The 17648-nt window shown below is 40.0% G+C and overlaps 1 pseudogene; it reads right to left on the bottom strand.

The window, feature by feature from the left end:
• Positions 1-11434: 11434 nt before the first annotated feature.
• LOC109434376 (mitotic spindle assembly checkpoint protein MAD2A) lies at positions 11435-12041 on the bottom strand (annotated as a pseudogene).
• Positions 12042-17648: the final 5607 nt, after the last annotated feature.

The following is a 17648-nucleotide window of genomic DNA, read 5'->3' as shown; positions in this document are numbered from 1 at the left end:
TTTTAATATTTCTTGCAATGCTGGCTTGGTGGTAATAAATTCCTTTAGCTTATTCTTTTCTGGGAAGCTCTTTATCTCTCCTTCAATTTTAAATGATTGCCTTGCTGGATAAAACAATCTAGGTTATAGGCCTTTGTTTTCCATCACTTTGAGTATCTCCTGCCACTCCCTCCTGGCCTACAATGTTTCTGTAGAAAGTCATTTGATAGTCTTATGGGAGTCCCGTTTTATGTAACCCTCTGTCTTACTCTTGCTGCTTTTAGGATTCTCTCTTTGTCTTTAACCTTTGCCATTTTAACTGTAATGTGTCTTGGTGTGGACCTGTTTGGGTTTATCCTGGTTGGAACTCTGCAATTCCTGGGCTTGTATGTTGGTTTCCTTCATCAGATTAGGGAAGTTTTCGGACATTATTACTTCAAATATGTTCTCAATCCCTTGCTTCCTCTTTTCACCTATTGGTATTCCTATGATGCAGATGTTGTTGCGCTTGATGTTATCCCAGAGGTCTCTTAAACTATCTTCATTGTTTTTATTCTTTTTTCTTTCTGCTGTTCTGTTTGGGTGATCTCTGCTAATTTGTCTTCTAAGTCGCTGATTCGATCCTCTGCTTCATCTAACCTGCTGTTAATTCCTTCAAGTGAGTTCTTTATTTCAGTAATTGCGTTCTTTAGTTCTAACTGGTTGTTCATTATGATTTCTCTATCCTTCTTTATGTCGTCTCTAAGCTCCTTAAATATTCTTATCATCAGTGTTTTGAACTCTGTCTCTGATAGGTTGGTTACCTCTGTTTCATTTGGTTCCATTTCTGGAGGTTTCTTCTGTTCTTTTATTTGGGACATGTTTCTTTCTTTCCCCATTCTGGCTGACTCTCTGTGTTTGCTTTGATGTATTAGGTAGATCCCCTAGAGTTCTTAGTTCTTGCTGGGTTATCTTATGTAGTTTGTGTCCTTTATATTTGACTTGCACTACTTCTCCTCTGCGTGTGCTCCAAAGGTGACTCTTGTGTTGTGTATATTGTCCTGTTAAAAAAGGTCTTTAATTGCTTTTCGCTTGTGAGTAGGTGGGGTTAACTCCTAGGCTGACTAGTTGTGAGACTTGGCTCTGCCCACCACAGGGTGTTTTGTTGCATGAGGGTTGACCACTTAAATGTGGTTTGGCCTCTATGTGCTCTTGTGCCTGTAGAGAATTCCCTCTGGGTGTGTCACTTGTAGGTCAAACACTGTGGTACTCTGGTTTGGTCTGGAGTTGGCCTCTGGGTATGTTGAATCTTGTGCCTCTTAAGCTGGGCCCAAGTAATCTCCAGGGTGTCCTCTGCTATACCAAAGGGTCCTTTGTGTATTGTGCAGGCAGAGCCGGTTACCTGGTGCCCAGAGTGATGTTGGGACTGCAGATTTAGATGCGTGGGGCTGAGGGGTATGGGTGATAGTTTCTGCAAAGTCAGTGCAGTTTCTGCCCTTGCCTGCACCTATGTGCACTGAGAGTAGCACCACCAGCCTTGTGTCCAGTTCTCCTGAGTCTTAGGGCACTTCTTCCGTGTGTGTGTGTGTGTGTGTGTGTGTGTGTGTGTGGCGGGCGGAAGATTTCTGAGCTGCTGAAAGCCCAGACTTGCATCTTCCCCTTACTGCTGATCCCTGGGAGTGCCTCCACAGTTGTAATTTCCCTGCCCTTGGCAGGCCAGAAAGGGTGGGGGCTGGGGGTGGCGGGTTCTCTCTCCCAGCCCAGCCGTGTCACACTTCTCCCGCAGGCCAGAAAAGGTGGTGGCTCGCGGTGGAGGAGTCTCTTCTGTCCTAGCCTAGAAAAATCACACTCTTCCCAGCCTCTTCCCTGGGTCAGAGCTGCCCGCCAGTCTTCACAGAGCCTGAGCACTAAGGCTTCTCTGTAATCTGACACTACTCCTCACTTCAGGGGCCAGTTTAAGTCTCTGGAAGGGCAGCGGTAGGTTTGGAAGAGTGGGGGGAGGGGCCCAGGTATGGAATTTGTGTCCTTTGTCCGACCTAGGGCCCAACTGGCTGCCCCCTGGGTGGGAGAGATCAGCTGTGGGGCGCAGGGAAAGAGCCCACCTCCTGGCTTTTGTGTTCTCTGTTCCGTCCTGGGATCCCCTGCGTGTCTGCAGCTGTGGATGCCGTTGGCATTTCTACTGCGGCAGATGCGGGACGCATTTCCACAGCTGCAGATTCGGGCTGCATCTCCACTCCGCTCCCTTCCCTCTTCCCCTGCTCGCCCAATTTGCCCACCTTCAAGTAATCTTTGCAGGAGTCTCTTAGCTGTTCTGCGTAATGAGCAGAGAGTCCTTTGATGGGTTATAGATGTCCCGTTTGTGAAAAGATCCGGAGGAGAACTCAAAAAGTGCGCCCTGCTGCCACCATTCCTATTATGTCACTCTGGAAACAGCACTTTGATAGCACAAGATAGATATGCTTTTGGCAAAACTTTCTGGATTTGTTTTCTAGGGCTGCCATGATGAAGCACCATGAACTGGGTGATTTAAAACAACAGAAATTTATTCTCTTACAATTCTGGTGGCTAGAAGCCTGAAATCAAGGTGTCAGCAGGGCCATGCTCCTTCCAGTAGGGAAGAATCCTTCCTTTGTCTTCTCTTATAATAGCTTCTGTTTTTTGTTGGCAATTGTTGGAGTTCCTTGGCTTGTAGATGCATCGCTCCAATCTCTGCGTCTGTCTGTTTATTTCTTCTTTTTAAGTAAACAAAATTATGCATTAAACCATTTTGCTGGAAATTGGTTAAAAATGAAGTCACTCTAAACTTTATGGTTTCCCTGAGGTTACAATTTTTGGCTGCTGTTAGTACTATTTCAGAAAAAGCGTATGGACTAAGACCACCTTCCAGATGTCTCGTGTGGGTTCTATATTGCATGAAAGGGTTAAATATACTATGTTCAACAATTGGTAGCTCTATTTCAGCTTAATAACCTAAATTAAAGAAACAGTGTGATTTTATATACATACTACTGTATTAATAAAACAGTCATTAAAGTCTAATAGAAAGCTTCTTTTATGAATAAACAAAGTCAAAACTTGCAGGCTGTTATAAAATACTTAGGAATGTTTCATAACACTTTATTTATTTATTTATTATTAGTTTCAGGTGTACAAAACAACGTAATGTTTAGACATTTACACCCCTCACAAAGTGATAAACCCACCAAGTCTACTACCCATCTGACATGGTACATAGCTATTACAATACCATTGACTATATTCCCTATGCTGCAGTTTATATCCTGTGACTATATAACTATATATTTAATTACAGTTGATGTTCAATATTATTTTATTTAGTTTCAGGTGTACAGTGCAGTGGTTAGACATTTGTATAATCTATGACATGATCCCGTGAAAAGTCTAGTACCCATCTGACACCATACATAGTCTTTACAACATTATTGTCTATATTCCCCATACTGTATTTCACAACCCCATGACTATTTTGTGACTACCAATTAGTACCTCCGTATCCCTTCACCTTTTGCACCCATCTCCCAACCCCCTCCCACATAGTAACAGTTAGTTTCTTTTCTGTGTCTATGAATCTATTTCTGTTTTGTTTGCTTGTTTCTTCTGTTCTTTAGATTCCACATATAAGTGACATCATATGGTATTTGTCTTTCTCAAGCTGACTTATTTCAATTAGCATAATATCCTCTAGGTCCATCTATGTTGTTGCAAATGGTAAGATTGCATTAGTTTTCATGGCAGACTAACACTCCATTTTATAAATGTACCACAATTTCTTTATCCAATTGTCTATTCATAGGCATTTCAGTTGTTTCCATAGCTTGGCTATTGTGAAGAGTGCTGCAGTAAACATGGGTGCATATATTTTTTCAAAATAGTGGTTTGAATTTCTTTGGATAAATAACCAGGAGTGGAATTTCTGGGTCATAAAGTAGTTCTGTTTGTAATTTTTTGAGGAGCGTCCATACAGTTTTCCATAATGGCTGCACCATTTTGCCATTCCACTAACAGTACATAAAGGATCTCTGTTCTCTTTTGTTGATTTATTGATGATAGCCATTCTGACCAGAGTGAGGTGGTATCTCACTGTGGTTTTTATTTGCGTTACTCGGATGATTAGTGATGTTGAGCAACTATTGGTCATCTATATGTCCTTGTTGGAGAAATATTTAAGTTCCTCTGCTCATTTTTTTTTAAAACGTTTTTAAACTTATTTAAGTGTATTTTTTCCAGGACACATCAGCTCCAAGTCGAGTAGTTGTTTTTATTTTTTTATTTGCTTTTTCTTTTCTTTTTTTCTTTTTTTCTTTTTTAAAGATTTTATTGGGGAAGGGGAACAGGACTTTATTGGGATACAGTGTGTACTTCAAGGACTTTTTTTTTCAAAGTCAAGTTGTTGTCCTTTCAATCTTCGTTGTGGAGGGCGCAGCTCAGCTCCAGGTCCAGTTGCCGTTGCTAGTTGCAGGGGGCACAGACCACCATCCCTTGTGGGAGTTGAATGGGCAACCTTGTGGTTGAGAGGATGCGCTCCAACAAACTGAGCCATCTGGGAGCTCAGGGGCAGCTCAGCTCAAGGTGCCGTATTCAATCTTAGTTGCAGGGGGCCAAGCCCACCATCCCTTGCGGGATTCGAGGAGTTGAACCGACAACCTTGTGGTTGAGAGCCCACTGGCCCATGTGGGAATTGAACCGGCAGCCTTTGGAGTTAGGAGCACGGAGCTCCAACCGCCTGAGCCACCGGGCCAGCCGTTTTTCTTTATTTTTTTTTAAGTTTTTTTTTTTTTTTTTAATTAAATTTATTGGGGTGACAATTGTTAGTAAAGTTACATAGATTTCAGGTGTACAATTCTGTATTACATCACCTATAAATCCCATTGTGGGTTCACCACCCAGAGTCAGTTCTCCTTCCATCACCATACATTTGATCCCCTTTACCCTCATCTACCATCCCCTCCCCCCTTACCCTCGGGTAACCACTAAACTATTGTCTGTGTCTACGAGTTTTTGTTTCTCATTTGTTTGTCTTGTTCTTCAATTGTTTTTGGTTTATATACCACATATCACTGAAATCATATAGTTCTCTGCTTTTTCAGTCTGACTTATTTCGCTTAGCATTATAATCTCAAGATCCACCCATGTTGTCACAAATGGTCCTATTTCATCTTTTATTACCACTGAATAGTATTCTACTGTGTGTATATACCACAACTTCTTTATCCATTCATCTATCGAAGGACATTTTGGGTGTTTTCATGTCTTGGCCACCGTAAATAAAGCTGCAATGAACATTGGAGAACATTGCCGATATAGATAAATGTTTTCAGATTTTTGGGGGTAATTCTATTCGTAATTTTTTGAGGAACCTCCACACTGCCTTCCATAGTGGCTGCACCAGTCTGCATTCCCACCAATAGTGTACGAGGGTTCCTTTTTCTCCACAGCCTCTCCAACACTTGTTACTATTTGTCTTGTTGATGAGAGCCATTCTGACCTGGGTAAGGTGATATCTCATTGAGGTTTTTATTTGCATTTCTCTGATGATTAGTGATGTTGAGCATTTTTTCATATGTGTATTTGCCATTCGTATGTCCTCTTTGGAGAAATGTCTCTTCAGGTCGTCTGCCCATTTTTCAATTGGGTTGTTCGTTTTTTTGTTTTTGAGTTTCATGAGTTCCTTGTATACTTTGGATATTAGCCCCTTATCGGAGGCACTGTTGGCAAAAATCTTCTCCCATTCAGTTGGTTGCCTCTTTATTTTGCCGATGGTTTCCTTTGCTGTGCAGAAGCTTTTCAGTTTCATATAGTCCCAATCGTTTATTTTAGCTTTTACTTCCCTTGACAAAGAAGCAAAAAGCATACAATGGAGAAAAGACAGCCTCTTCAATAAGTGGTGCTGGCAGAATTGGATTTGGAGTCAAATTCATAAAATGCTCTTTGAACCCAAGGTCCATAAGTTTAGTACCTATGTTTTCTTCTATGCAGTTTATTGTGCCAGGTCTTATGCTTAAGTCTTTGATCCATTTTGAATTAATTTTGGCACACGGAGACAAATAGCAGTCCAGTTTCATTCTTTTGCACGTGGCTATCCAATTCTGCCAGCACCACTTATTGAAGAGGCTGTCTTTTCTCCATTGTATGCTTTTTGCTTCTTTGTAAAAAATTATCTGTCCATTTTTATGTGGTTTTATTTCTGGGTTCTCAATTCTATTCCGTTGGTCTATATGTCTGTTTTTCTGCCAATACCATGCTGTTTTGATGATTGTAGCCCTGTAGTACACGCTAAAGTCAGGGAGTGTGATACCTCCAGCATTCTTCTTTTTACTTAAGATTGCTTTGGCTATTCGGGGTCTCTTGTGGTTCCAAACGAATCTGATGATTTTTTTGGTTCTATTTCTTTAAAAAATGCCATTGGGATTTTGATGGGGATTGCATTAAATCTGTATATTGCTTTGGGTAATATGGCCATTTTAACTACGTTGGTTCTTCAAATCCACGAGCATGGAATGTCTTTCCATTTCTTTGTGTCTTCTTCAATTTCTTTCAAAAATGTCTTATAGTTTTCAGCATATAGGTCTTTCACATCCTTGGTTAAGTTTTTTCCTATGTATTTTATTCTTTTTGCTACAACTGCAAAAGGAACTGTTTTTTGTATTTCATTTTCTGAGATTTCATTGTTAGTATATACGAATGCAAGGGACTTTGGTACGTTGATTTTGTAGCCAGCGGCTTTACTGTATTTGTTGATTGTTTCTAATAGCTTTTTGGTGGAGTCTTTAGGGTTTTCTATATATAGCATCATGTCATCTGCAAAGAGTGACAATTTAAATTTTTCATTCCCAATTTGGATGCCTTTTATTTCTTTCTCTTGCCTGAATGCTCCGGCAAGGTATTCCAACACTATGTTGAAAAGCAGAGGTGATAGGGGACAACCCTGTCGCGTTCCTGAACATAGAGCAAAAGGCTTCAGTTTTTCACCATTAATTGAGATTAGCTGAGGGTTTGTCATATATGGCCTTTATTATGTTAAGGTATTTTCCTTCTATACCTATTTTATTAAGTGTTTTAATCATAAATGTATGTTGTATTTTGCCAAACGCTTTTTCTGCATCAATTGATATAATCATATGATTTTTGTCTTTTATTTTGTTTATGTGATGTATCACATTGATGGTTTTTGTGTCTGTTGTTTCTGTGTGGTGGTATTCTATGATGTTTCCCTCTGTTTCTTCTTTTATTACAGTATATATTTCAATTCTTGATTTTCTTTGAGTGGTTACCATAAAGTTTATGTAAAATAAAGCTACATATTTATAGTATTCCATTTTCTTCAGCACTCTTGCTTTCTCCATTCCCGTATTCCAGTTCAGGCCTTTACTCTCCTCCTTTTTATGTTTTGGTTGCCACAAATTGTCCTTGTTGATGGTGGTCGGATAACCTCCTTTATTGTTTCTTGTAGTGCAGGTCGTGTATTAGAAAATTCCCTCAGCTTCTGTATGTCTGGAAAGGTCTTTATTCCTCCTTCATATCTAAAGGATATCTTTGCTGGATATATTATTCTTGGCTCATGATTTCTCTCTTTCAATAGTTTGAATATTTGGTTCCACTCCCTCCTGGCTTGTAGAGTTTCTGCTGAGAAATCTGATGATAATCTAATGGGCTTTCCTTTGTAGGTTGCCTTCTTCTTTTCCCTGGCTGCCTTGAGGATTCTTTCTGTGTCATTAATTTTAGAGTGCTTCAATACAATGTGCCTTGGAGAAGGCCTGTTGGGATTGAGGTAATTAGGTGTTCTATTTGCTTCTTGGATTTGAGGATCCAGTTCTGTCCACAAGTTTGGGAAGTTGTCATCAACAATTTGTTTGAATATGTTCTCTGTTCCCTTCTCTCTTTCTTCTCCTTCTGGTATGCCCATTATTCTTATATTGCTCTTTCTGATGGAGTCAGAAAGTTCTTGTAGAGTTCTTTCATTTCTTTGAAGTCTCAAGTCTCTTTCTTCTTCCATCTGTGTCATTTCTAGGTTTCTGTATTCGATGTCCCTGATTCTTTTCTGCATCTGGTCAACTCTACTACCTAAGCTGGTTATTTCGTTCTTAATTTCTTTTATTGAGTTCTTAATCTCCAGCAATTCTATTTGGTTCTTTCTTAAAATATCAATCTCTTTTGTAAAATGCTCATGTTGTTCTTTAATTGTGCTTCTGAGTTTCTTGAACTGCCTTTCTGTGTTTTCTTGCTTCTCATAGAGTTTTTTCAGAACTGCAATCTTGAATACTCTGTCATTTAAGTCACATATTTCCATATCTTTAAGTTCCTTTTCTGGAGCCTTTTCACATTCTTTCTGAGCTGTCTTATTGTCTTGGTTATTCATGGCAATTACTGATTTATTATTTCCCTTCCAAACATCTACAGGAGTGGGTTCTGCAACAGGTTGATAGGAAGAGGTCTTTCTTTTGTTTTCCAGTACTTGTTGGTAGAATGTTTTATTTTCTCTCCGACTGCAGCCGTTTTCTCTCTCTCACATGGTAGTGCTATTTTTTCTCTGCACTGTTCCAGGTTGTCACACAATGGGGGGATTTCCTGGGAGACAGGCTTCTCCTCTGTTAATAGTTCACCTGGGTCACAGGGCGCAGTGTCCGTGTGTGTATGCGGAGAGATTTTGAAGTTCCAAAGCTCTTTCTGCACCAGATTCAGAGCCCGTATGTTTCATCAGGTCTGTTTACTCCTGCATGGATCTGCCCAGATAGGTGGGGACAGGGGCAGTGTGAGTTGTGAGAGGTGGCCCAGAGCAGTGGCGGTGACCAGCACCACAGCCGGTCCTGCTTCCATAGTTCACTCCCCTTTGCTGGAACTAGTTGGGCTGCGAGTCTGTGTCTGCCGTCCACAGTTCTCAGAACAGCAAATATTCTGTTCTTTTGATATTACACTGCTACTGTTCTGCTTCTAGCACCGGGCAGGTGCGGGAGGGGCGACCTCTGGGAGGGTAGGGAGGGGGTGGCTAGTCTCAGTGCCTAAGGCTTCCATTCTCTGTGGCTGTGAGGGCTTAAACCACCGTTTTCAGCCTTCTTCCCTCAGTCTTTTCTCCGAGGTCTCTGCCGTGAGCGTTGCGTTCAGCCATTTTATATGCTGTCCCCTCAGCCCTGTGGGCCATAAATGGAGCCCTAGCAGTCCGAGTTCTTCCCTCTCCCGCAGGTGTGGTAGTTCCGGGATGCAGCGAGCTCGGAGCACTGAGCTAGGTCTGTGTCCTGCGCCCTTGCGGCTCCATTTCCGCACTTCTCCCTTCCCTCTTGCCCCGCTCTAGCGATTCACCCACCTTTAGGTGAATTTAGTAGTGGGCCTCTTTGTCTTGCCTGTCTGCTGTGCAGGGAGTCCTTTGTGGAGTTATGTTGTTCGATTAGTTGTAAATTCCAGGGGAGATTTACAGATGCTCACCTTACCCTGCCATTTTGATGACGTTACATTCTTTAAAAGAATGTATATTCTGCTGCTTTTGGGTGAAATGCTCTAAAAATATCAGTTAAATCCATCTGGTCTACTGTGTCATTTAAGACCACTGTTTCCATGTTGATTTCTCTGTCTGAAAGATCTGTCCACTGGTCTCAATTGGGTGTTATAGTCCCCTACTATGATTTTGTTACTATTCATCTCTGCCTTTATGTTGGTCTATATTTATTTTATATATTTAGGTTCTCCTATGTTAGGTGTATAAATGTTTACTAAAGTTATGTCCCCTTGTTTGATTGATTCCTTTATTGCTATGTAAAGCTTTCTTTGTCTCTTATTATAGTCTTTGTTTTAAAGTCTATTTTGTATGATGTAAGTATTGCTACCCCAGCTTTTTTTCTCATCTCCATTCATGTGAAGTCTTTTTCCATCCTCTTACTTGCAGTCTATGTGTGTCTTTCTATCTGAGGTGGGTCTCTTATAAAATGCATTTGCATGGATATTATTTTCTTTTCCATTCAGCTACCCTATGTCTTCTGATTGGGGCATTTAATCCATTTACATTTAAAGTGTTGATTGATAGGTACATAGTTTTTGCCATTTTATTATTCATATTTTTGATCTTTGTTTGTTTTCTCCTTTCTTCTGCTTAAAGAAGTCCTTTTAATATTTCTTGTAATACTGGCTTAGTGATAATGAATTCCTTAGATTTTTCTTGTCTGGGAAACTCTTTATCTCATTTTCAATTTTAAATGAAAGCCCTGCTGGGCAGAGTACTATTAATTGTAGGCCCTTTCCTTTTTTAATATCACTTTGAGTATTTCCTGCCACTCCCTTCTGGCCTGGAAAGTTTTTATTGAGAAATCAGCTGTTAGTCTGATGGATGCTCCCTTATAAATAACTAGTTGTCTTTCTCTTGCTGCTTTTAGGATTCTCTCTTTGTCTTTAACCTTTGCCATTTTAATTATGATGTGTCTTGGTGTCGGCCTATTTGGATTCATCTTATTTGGGACTTTCTGCTGTTCCTGGGCTGGTATGTCTATTTCCTTTACCAGGTTAGGAAAGTTTTCAGTCATTATTTCTTCAAATAGGTTCATGATCCCTTGCTCCCTCTCCTCTTTCTGGTACTCCTATGGTGTTAATGTTGTTACGCTTGATGTTGTATCACAGGTCCCTTAAACTATCTTCATTGTTTTTTATTCTTTTTTCTTTTTGTTGTTCTGACTGGATGTTTTCTGCAACTTTGTCTTCCAAATTGTTGATTTGATCTTCTGCTTCATTTAATCTGCTGGTGATTCCTCTTAGTGTATTCTTCATTGCAGTTATTGAATTCTTTATTTCTGATTGTTTTTTTTATTTATTTTTTTAAAACACACATATTTAACTTTATTTATCGTTGTCATTTAAACCTTGATTTTATTAAACACAAAAAGACATTTTTAAGGCTTCTGTATCACTAGAATTTAAACGGTAGAAATATCAGTTGCTTTGTAGGTGTAAGTTATATAAATTAAAATAAAATAATTGGACATTTTTTCAATATGGAACCTATACAAATGAAATAAACGGCAAAGGGACTTAATAGCAATATTTTGTTATTTGTGGATTACCAGTTACTTTCGGACTTAAACAAAGATTCTGAATATTTAGACTGCTTTTGCTACTTCATATTTAAGTATCTTCCTACCTACATTCTGAGTCAAGCTATTTGGCCAAAAGGTCTGATTTAGGATGGCATTTAGCATTGTAGGAAAAGTTTTTCCATCTACAGTTACCACTTCCAAAGGAACTGACATTACAGTGCTGATGTAATCGGCTGGTTCCCTTTTGCATAGTGTGCAAAAAATTATGTCAACCTTATGAAAAATCAAACAGATAACAAAAAATGGGACCGTTATGTACTGTTCAGTAAAGTATGTTAAGTTCCCCAACTAAAAATTAACCAATGAAATAAAATGTGAACTACAGTTGACTTGGTTTGAGGAAAAGCACACTTGAGAATTATGTCATTGTTCTCATGTCATCTTCAGTCATTGACAGGAATTTTGTAGGCCACCATGCTGTTTACTTTGGGGATTGTGGTAGTGAATGAACGGAGACAGACTTGCTCAGAGTTGGTAATGAACTGTGGTCTCAACTCCTCCCATTTTTCAGGTACAACCAAATCTTTGTCTGTATAAATCAGAAGATCAAATGAACAAGAAACTCACAACAGTGGCAGGAATATCACTGTAGCTGTGATCTGTCTGATCACCGAACGGATTTCAGTTTTCTGAGAATTCTCTCCGGGTGTGCTGTCATCTTTGGCAGTCTTGTCACACTCAACATCAAATTGCCATCTTTCAAGGACCTCACCGCTTTCAATATTTGAGATGACTGCCACCAGTTTCTAAACTGAACACTTGTATAGACAATCTTTTAGTTCTTCCCCCACGTTATTTAGGTATTTCATGAGCTTAGGATCAGTAGCTACAAGCAAGGTGAGTCCATATTTCTGCACTCGAGTAAAGGTTTCAGATGGATCTAGGCCATGCTGATAGGAAATGCTGTTGATGCCAAATGAGAACTCAGGCCATGATTTCGGTGCTCTCACGCAAGGTGATGCCTTGCTCCTTTGAGAGCTGCAGTGCCATGGCCAGGCCCACAGACGCAACGCATGCCCACTAGCAGACAGGTACTGCAGCGCTCTGCGGCAGCTCCCGCCAAGGGTTTCAAAAGTAACGAGGCAACACTTTTTTATGGTTTTATGTTCTCCTTTATGATTGTTATCTCTTTTTTGAGGGATGGGCGGGGGAGGGGGGGTGGGAGATGAGGGTAAGGGGGATCGAATATATGGTGATGGAAGGAGAACTGACTCTGGGTGATGAACACACAATGGGATTTATAGATGATGTAATACAGAATTGTACACCTGAAATCTATGTAATTTTACTAACAATTGTCACCCCAATAAATTTAATTAAAAAAAAAAGAAATTCTCACTAAGTTTCTTAAGCATTCTTATATCAGTATTTTAAACTCTGTCTGTGTCGGAAAGCCATGTGCAAAAGAATGAAACTGGACTGTTATTGGTCACCATGTACCAAAATTAATTCAAAGTGGGTCAAAGACCTAAGCATAAGACTTGAAACAATAAACTGCATAGAAGAAAACATAGGTACTAAACTTATGGACCTTAGGTTCAAAGAGCATTTTATGAATTTGACTCCAAAGGTAAGGGAAGTAAAAGCTAAAATAAATGAACGGGACGATATCAAAGTTAAAAACTTCTGCACAGCAAAAGAAACCATCGAAAAAATAAAGAGGCAACCAACTGAATGTGAGACACGTGTGCTTCAATGTTCATTGCAGCTGTTTTTATGGTGGCCAAGACATGGAAACAACCAAAATATCCTTCAATAGGTGAATGGATAAATAAGTTGTATATATTCACAGTGGAATACTATTTGGTGGTAAGAAAAGATGAAATAGGACCATTTGTGACAACATGGTTGGATCTTGAGTTTATAATGCTAAGAGAAATGAGTTAGACAGAAAAAGTAGAGAACCATATGATTTCACTGATATGTGGTATATAAACCGAAATAACAAAAGAACAAGACAAGCAAATGAAAGAACAAAAACTCATAGATATAGGCAATAGTTTAGGGGTTACCAGAGGATAAGGGGGTCTCCAGAAGAGGGTAAATGTTAATTCATTGTACAGATATACATAGTTTAAAAGGTATATCAAGTTGTTTGGTAATTTTAAAGTATGCTGGATCACAATGATTTGCATGTGAACTTTATTTGATGCTTAAGACAGTTGTCTCTAATAGTATGATTATGAGTGTGAAAATTGAATGCATCACTTATTTTATGTGTCTATTGACTTATTTTTCCAAACCTAAATGTTTCTCTGTGTGTTTCTGTATTCTTTTTATAAGGACAGCAGTCATATTGGACTAAGGCCCAGATTAATGACCTCATCTTAACTTGATTACATCTGCAATTATTTCCAAATAAGGTCACATTCACAGGTACCAGGGGATAGAATTCCACATAATTTTTGGGGGGACACAATTCAACCCATAACACTTTCCCAGTGAAAAAGACAAGAATGTCAGATAGAACCAGAATGTTAGACTAGGAATGACCTTAACGTTTTTCTACAATAACCATCTAGTTTTAGATTTGGAGAAACTGAGGCATAGGAAGATTAGGAGACTTTCCTAAGGTCACACAGCTAGACAAGGACAAAGTTGAAACCAGAAATCAGTATTGACAGGGAAATGTAGAAAGCATGTGAATACGTTTCTGAGTAAATACTTGAAATATTCAAGGTTGGCCGTAGGAAACGAATGTGAATTAGGCAAAATTTATCTGAGTCTTTCTCACCTCTATTTATTCCCCTTTTCCTCCAGTTATAACTTCCTTAGCCTTACTTTCTCCTCTAGAAACAGGTGACATTTACTGAGTTCCTATGTGCTGGACACTGTGCAAAGTCTTCTGTGGTACTATTTCATTTAATTCTTAGAACAGAAGTAACTGCTATTATGATCCCATTTTACAAATGAGGAAACTGAGCTTCAGAAAAGCTAATTAACTGATGCTGAGTCTCACAGCTTGTAAGTGGCTGGGCTGAGATGCAAACACAGGCAGAGCCTACATTCTTAACTACTTTGCTACTCTGCATCTCCTTTCTTGCCATTGAACTCTCCCACCACCATATGCTTCCTCACCCTTTATATTTTGCACAAGGACACTTCTGGATGCCCTCCTTAAGCCCACCTTTCCAGAAAGGTTCCTACATTTCAGAATCGTCTCTTGGACTCTACCTGTTACCATGATGAGGTGGTAAAAAAAGTAACCAGCTGGCTGTATGAACAGGGCCTCCCAGGGGCCTTGGTCTGTTTCTGAAAGGGTCAAGGGGCTGTTTTTCAAATTTGAAGATTCAGAAACTTGGTCTGGTTGGCTTCCCCAGGCGTGTTTAGGTCTGTAGTCAGAATTACCCCATCTAAATTTACAAGTGGTTAATTGCTTATCCAGAATACCAATTTGGGAATTTATACTGAGAAATATGCCTGCCAAGTGTTGCAAGTGTTGCCAAGACAGGAAAGGGAGAGCTGCTCAGAGAGTGCCTTGCCAGGGGACTTTTAGTGAGATACTCATGCCCATGATCTGGGTCCTGTTCTCCACCCCCCAAAAGGGACGAGGGCAAATAGGGTGAGATTGCTGACCACAGGCTTGACTTCTGGATAGCAAGGTCCCAGGGGTTGGGTTGTTTCAGCACTTTTTGGCAGCCAGAGGTAAAGAGCTAGGCACTGTGTGGGGAAGAGCCAAGGTTCTAACAGGAAAGCCAACATCATGAATTGAATCCAAAGGATGTGGGAGGACAGAAAGGGAAACATGAGGAGAGTAGTCCTTAGCTCAGAGAGACAGGGACAGGCGAAATGAGAGGAGACACAGTGCCAAACACTTGGCACAGTCCAGATCTTGCCTCTGATTCTGGATTTGGACCTGCATGAGGTCATCCTGGTGATCAGACCTCAGCTTTCTACTAAGGGCTTTGACTTGTCCTGATCTTCAGGTTTTGGGCAGCATAGGCTGCCTTTGGTAGAAGAAGCCTCACACTCTGGCTCTGGCCCCATAAAATGCAATCTTCCCCAGGAAGGGAGGATTTAGATATGTAGCCACAGATCTATGGTTTCTGAGTTCCCCACCAGCTGCCCTAGCATTGCCTTGCTACTCTCCACTCCCTGAGTCTGTGATGACACAGAAGGAAAAGGCAGAGTTCCATGGGTGTGTTTCCACTTTGATTGCCCAAAAAGTACAAGTAAGGGCAGTCAATTCCACACTTGGTTCCAAGAACTAGAAAAGCTTTAGGCAAACGTTTTACAAGAAACATGTTGGATTATTCCAATGTGATTTGCTTTTCTCTTTTTGCATTACTAGATTCAAATTTTCTGTCTCTGTTATGTTCTCTTCCACTTTTGGACATTCCTGTGATAGGCATTAACTTATTTTATTAGTCACTGTTAATCATACACAAACAATCAGGGCCATATCAAGTAGTTCAGTCACTTCATCTGACAGCTGGCTTTAGCAGCTACCCAGGTCACTGGACTGCCTTGGATCAGAGCATTGTCTCTTAATCATCAAAGGCACCAAGTACCTGGCATATAGCAGGAACTTAAGAAATATTTGTTGAATGAATGAAGAAATAAGCAAATAATTGAATGAATCACTGAAGACTCATTTGTAAACTTTACTTGTAGTCCAGTTTTTCCAAACATTCACAGGAAAACAGGTTGTATCTACTCTTGCAGGAAAGTTACGAGATACTTGATAAAAATTACACAGGTAATACATTCTCATCATAAAAGATTCAAGCATTCTAGAAGTATACAGAACAAAGTCCTTATTATCCTCCCTTTCACCACCTGAATCTCAGTCCCTTCTCAGAGGCAACCACTGTTATCAGTTCAGTGGGCATAATTTCCATTTACTTCCTTTTTTTCTCTTTCTTTTTTTAAAAATTTGTTTCAGGTGTACAAAGCAGCATAATAGTTAGACATTTAAACCCCTCATAAAGTGATAACCCGCCTCCTCAGACTACTACCCCTCTGACATCTTACATAGCTGTTACAATACCATCTACTGTCTTCCCTATGCTGTACTCCATATCCTGTGACGATATACAACTACATATTTAGTTCTAGTTGACATTCAATGTTATTCTACTTCAGCTCTTCAGGAGTATAGTGCATTAGTCAGGCATCTACATAGTCCATGAAGTGATCCCCCTGATAAGTCCAGTGCCCATCTGGCACCTTACATGATCATTACAACATTGCTGATTATATTCTCCATACTGTATTAACTACAAATTTGTATTTCTTAATGCCTTCACCTTTTTCTCCCTGCCCCCAACCCCATTCTCATCTATCACCCTGATAGATCTTGTACCTATCTGGCACCACACCTAGTTATTACAATATTATTGACTATATTCCTTATGCTATACCCTACATCCCCATGAATACTGTGTAACAACCTATTTGTACTTCTTAATCCCTTTCTCTTTCACCCATCCTTAACCCCTCTCCCATCTTAAAGAAGTCCCTCTAAGATTCCTTGTAATACTGGTTTGGTGGTGATGAACTGCTTCAGCTTTTTTTTGGCCTGGAAAGCTCCTCATCTGCCCTTCATTTTTAAATGATAGCTTTGCTGGGTAGAGTAATCTTAGTTGTATGCCATTGCTTTTCATCACTTGAAATAGTTCCTGCTACTCCCTTCTTGCCTACAAAGTTTCTGTTGAGAAATCAGCTGCCAGTTGTATGGGGGCTCCCTTGTAGGTAACTAACTGCTTTTCTCTTGCTGCTTTTAAGATCCTCTTTTTGTATTTGAACTTTAGCATTTTAGTTATGATGTGTCTCGGTGTTGACCTCTTTGGGTTTATCTTGTTTGGGATTCTCTGTGCTTTGTGGGCTTGTATGTCTATTTCCTTCAACTGATTAGGGAAGTTTTCTGTCATTATTTCTTCAAATGGGTTTTCAATTCCTTGCTCTCTCTCATCTCCTTCTGGTACCCTTATAATGCAAATGTTGGTATGCTTGATATTGTCCCAGAGGCCCCTTAAACTCTCCTCATTTTTTTGTATACTTTTTTTTTTTGCTGTTCTGGTTGGGTGTTTTCTGCTACCTTATGTTCTACATCGCTGGTTGGATCCTCTGCTTCATCTAATCTACTGTTGATTCTCTGTAATATATTCTTCATTTCTGTTATTGTATCCTTTATTTCTTACTGGTTCTTTTTCATAGTTTCCATCTTCATTTTTATGCTTCCTATCTCTCTGTTGATGTTCTCCGAGATCACTGAGCATTCTTATAACTGGTGTTTGAAACGCTGCATCTGATAGACTGCTTCTGTCCATTTTGCTTCATTCTTTCTCTGGAGCTTTGTTCTATTCTTTTACTTGGGACATGTTTCTTTGTCTCCCCATTTGGGCTGCCTCCCTGTGTTTGTTTCTATGTGTTAGGTGGGACTGCTATGTGTTTGGGTCTTAGAAGAGTGGGCTTATCTAGTAGGTGTGTTGAGGGATTCAGTGGCACAGTTGTTTGGGTCACCTGTGCCGTGCACTCCAGTTGTGTCCCTTGTGTGGGTTGTGTGGACCCTCCTCTTGTAGTTGAGCCTTGGTTGATAATTGCACATCAATGGGAGGAACTGACCCTTGGGCTCATTTGTTGTGAGGACTGGCT

Source organism: Rhinolophus sinicus, chromosome X (genome assembly GCF_036562045.2).
Source record: "Rhinolophus sinicus isolate RSC01 chromosome X, ASM3656204v1, whole genome shotgun sequence".
NCBI classification, from domain to species: domain Eukaryota; kingdom Metazoa; phylum Chordata; class Mammalia; order Chiroptera; family Rhinolophidae; genus Rhinolophus; species Rhinolophus sinicus.
Note: the sequence above shows the minus strand (reverse complement) of the source record. Positions and strands in the feature narration are given on the sequence as shown.